This window comes from Macrobrachium rosenbergii, chromosome 6, assembly GCF_040412425.1.
Source record: "Macrobrachium rosenbergii isolate ZJJX-2024 chromosome 6, ASM4041242v1, whole genome shotgun sequence".
Lineage (NCBI taxonomy): Eukaryota > Metazoa > Arthropoda > Malacostraca > Decapoda > Palaemonidae > Macrobrachium > Macrobrachium rosenbergii.
The window spans coordinates 54,129,877-54,133,312 of record NC_089746.1 but is presented as its reverse complement, the minus strand read 5'-3'; positions in this window follow the sequence as shown (position 1 = coordinate 54,133,312).

Sequence of the window (3,436 nt, the reverse complement as noted above, 5' to 3'; positions counted from 1 at the left end):
AAATATTTTTCGAAAAAAATTGACTCACGCCATAAAAACATTACTAACGCTTTCGCATTTTGCATCCATAGAATTGTAATAACAACTAAACGCATAGGTTCTTGCATACATTATTTTCCTGTCTGTAAAATCGATAAGAGAAGTTTTACACCCTTTTTTTTTTAATTAATACTTCGTCTTCTGTCTAAAATGTCAAATGGCTCATGCTGGGTAATGTTTATTTAGAAATGACGTCATCAGCCCCACCACCTTCATTATTACTAGCATTGGTTATTTCTGCTGCTACTACTTCTATTACTACTAATAATAGTAATAATAATTTTGATGAAATAATTCAGATTCATTGACCACATCAATAGCAGTAATTGGAGAAGTGGTTTCTAAATGAACGCAAGAGTAGTGACAGCCAAGGCCACAGTCCGCGTATAGTTGATTATAAGTGGACCACAGGGACACTTGGTCCTCATTAACACTAAACAAAATTTCGGTCCTTGAGGTTATTAATTAATTAATTATCGTTAATTTACATAGTTCCACTGAACTCAGACCTTGAGCGTAAGTAGCCCTAGAGCTTGTACTTAGAACCATGTTATCTTTGATACTACAGTACTTTCTGTCAAATTTCATATTTCTCTCGTGAATGATAACTTCGAAGACGTCGATATTTAGAGAGAAAGCATAAACACAGTTAATTGCATTATCACATCCACTCTGAGTGTTTGAATTTTTAGTTACATTTATTGCAATTAATTTGTCATTTTTTATTGAATTTATTTTTTCTTTTCCAGCTTCAGTCATCAACCTCTTTGTTAATATGTCTCACTGGTCAGCTAACCAGATGGCTATCTGTTGGAGATCATTATTTTCAATAGATAAAATACGCCATTCAGGGCAAGAAAATGCCTAGCCCTCATTAGATCGACCTGTAAAGATTATTAATGATTATATTATGACCCTAAAATCCTCTCTAATATTAAATATGAAAGCAATGTCTTTGAAATAGAAATGAAACTTTTCAGGAGTGTAGCATCAATGGAGGTCCCATTCAAAAATACATTTTCAAATCAAATTACGGAATATTAAGCATAATAAACGTAGAGTACATAATTAGTGCTGGAACCCTTATAAGAGACACTTCCTAATATTTCATTGCAATGTTTTAAGCAAGATTCTTAGCTATCTAACCAGAGTTTTTTTTTTTTTTATATCACCGAAAAGAATGTAGCAGCAATTCCCTCACTATATCCTTCCAGTCACTTTTAATAAGATGGACATGTAACTACCGTAGTTTATCCTACTCATGATCAAGGAATTTTTCCATTCATTCGTTCATTTAGGTGAAAACTTACGGAAGATCAAATGAATTCTATGGAGACAGTTCTCACAGGCGATATCCGTCCAGCATTAAGTCAAAGACCTCACGGTCTTAGGTACACCATTCACCATCACATCTCCCTATAAACTCACCTGATTGTGTACTTTTTTGAGAAGATCAGAGTTGTTTCCCAGCCATCGTCTCACTTTGTACTCATAGCTCCCTGGAAATGTGAGCTTCGGCGAAAAGCGAATACTGATTTTGTACATGAGGTCAAATTGCCTGTAAGCGTCCTTGCATCCTCCTACGACAGAATGCGACCACTGTGGTATCAAGATGTTGAAAATCTCTTCCACATCCTCGAGGTCTTTGGGAAAACAGTTATTTCGGTACCATTCCTGAAGAGAACGACAGCAGTTAAAAATTTCTTATATTTATGGTACACACACGTACATATGTTTTTTCTTGAACATTAGAGAGTAGTTTTGCTTTGATATATGTGTGTGTGTTTGTGTGTGTATGTGTGTGTACGTATATACAGTCCCCGCATTTTGACTTTGCGCTATGGGTGCAATTGCAAGTCCAACACCGAACCATAAAAAAAAAATGGTAAACCAAAGTATTTGTAATAGAACAATAAAGCTCTTACGGAACACTCACCTATGAATGCACTAATACATGTATGTTCTCCATGACTCTTCTTACACAATATGACGCGCTCTGGGACCGATGCTATCAATTTTCACCATCGCCCTGGATCGTTGCTATCCCACATCTACTGTATATCCGTGCATCGGAATGTTTTGAAAATCAGTCGAAAAAAATCGACCGGGAATAAATTGACTAATTGACAACTGAGCCCTATTCTCCCAGGCAATAGGGGAAGTGTAGGGACAAGGAGAGGCGGGAAATCAAGGCGGGAAAATTATCAGTGTCCAAGCAAAGTGCAAGAATGACCTTGTCCCCATCAAGTTTTTCCTGTTTGAAACGACGTCTATATTCACGTATCGGAATGCTTTGAAAATCCTTGAGAAAAAAATTGGTAGGGATAAAGTGATTAACTGAGCCCTATCCTTCCCCGCATTTAGGGGAAAAGTTGGGACAAGAGGCGGGAGGGGAAATCAAGGAGGGAGAAGAATCAGTGTTCAAGCAGAGTGCACGCATGACCTTGACTCTCTCAAGTTTTTTGCCTCCTGGAACCTACGTCTTCGTTCGTGTATCGGAATGCTTAAAAAATCCATGGAAAAAAAATCGACCGGGATAAAATTGACTAGCTGAGAACTGAGCCCTGTCCTCCCACCTCAATAGGTGAAAAGTTGGGACAAGGGGGAGGGTGGTAGGCCAAGGCAGGAAAACAGTCAGTGTCCAAGTAGAGTGCAAGAATGACTTGACTGAAATTTTGTCTTTTTGAACCTAAGAGCCGTTGGTTGGACATATTTCCCATAAATCATTCCGACATAGTGAAGCATTATACATCATATGGCGATATGGTGGGTGTTATTGAGTGCTACAAATTAGGTGTAATGACCGGTGAAATTAGCTGACCGGTGTAAAGTCTCCGACAATGCTATTTAGATTAAACGAGGATCTATAGTTTCTTTAGGCCTTGGGTTAATCTAGCCTTGTGTTGGCACGAGCTCTTGCTCCTCGGCAGCCCGTAAATGGACAAGGCAGAATCTCCTCGAGTACCGGTAGGGAGGAGAAAGAGAAGTAGGATGCACAATCATGGTGGGGAGGGGGACCAAGTGAAGAGGGAGTTTGAAGCAACTCCGACCATTACTACCAGTCAACTTACGGAGGAAAATCTTGGTCTTTGTAGGCCCTCAGTTCGTACCATTCAGCGTTATTTGAACAAGCGGCTTCGATGAATTGTCTGCGAAAAATAAGCTGTTTAACTGAAACCCAGAAAAAAAGCTTTCTTCATGTTGTTAAAGAATGGAGTTTAAATGAGTGGAAAAGTGTTGTTCACTTTCGAGTCAATATTTCACGTGAGTGATGACAGCCTGTCTGAAGTATTGTGAAGGAAAACTTCCAATCCCTTAGATAAACGGTTGATTCGTAACAGTTAATAGTATCGGTCCCAAGCATTACAAATTGCGTGAGAAGAGTTATGTAGGGCCT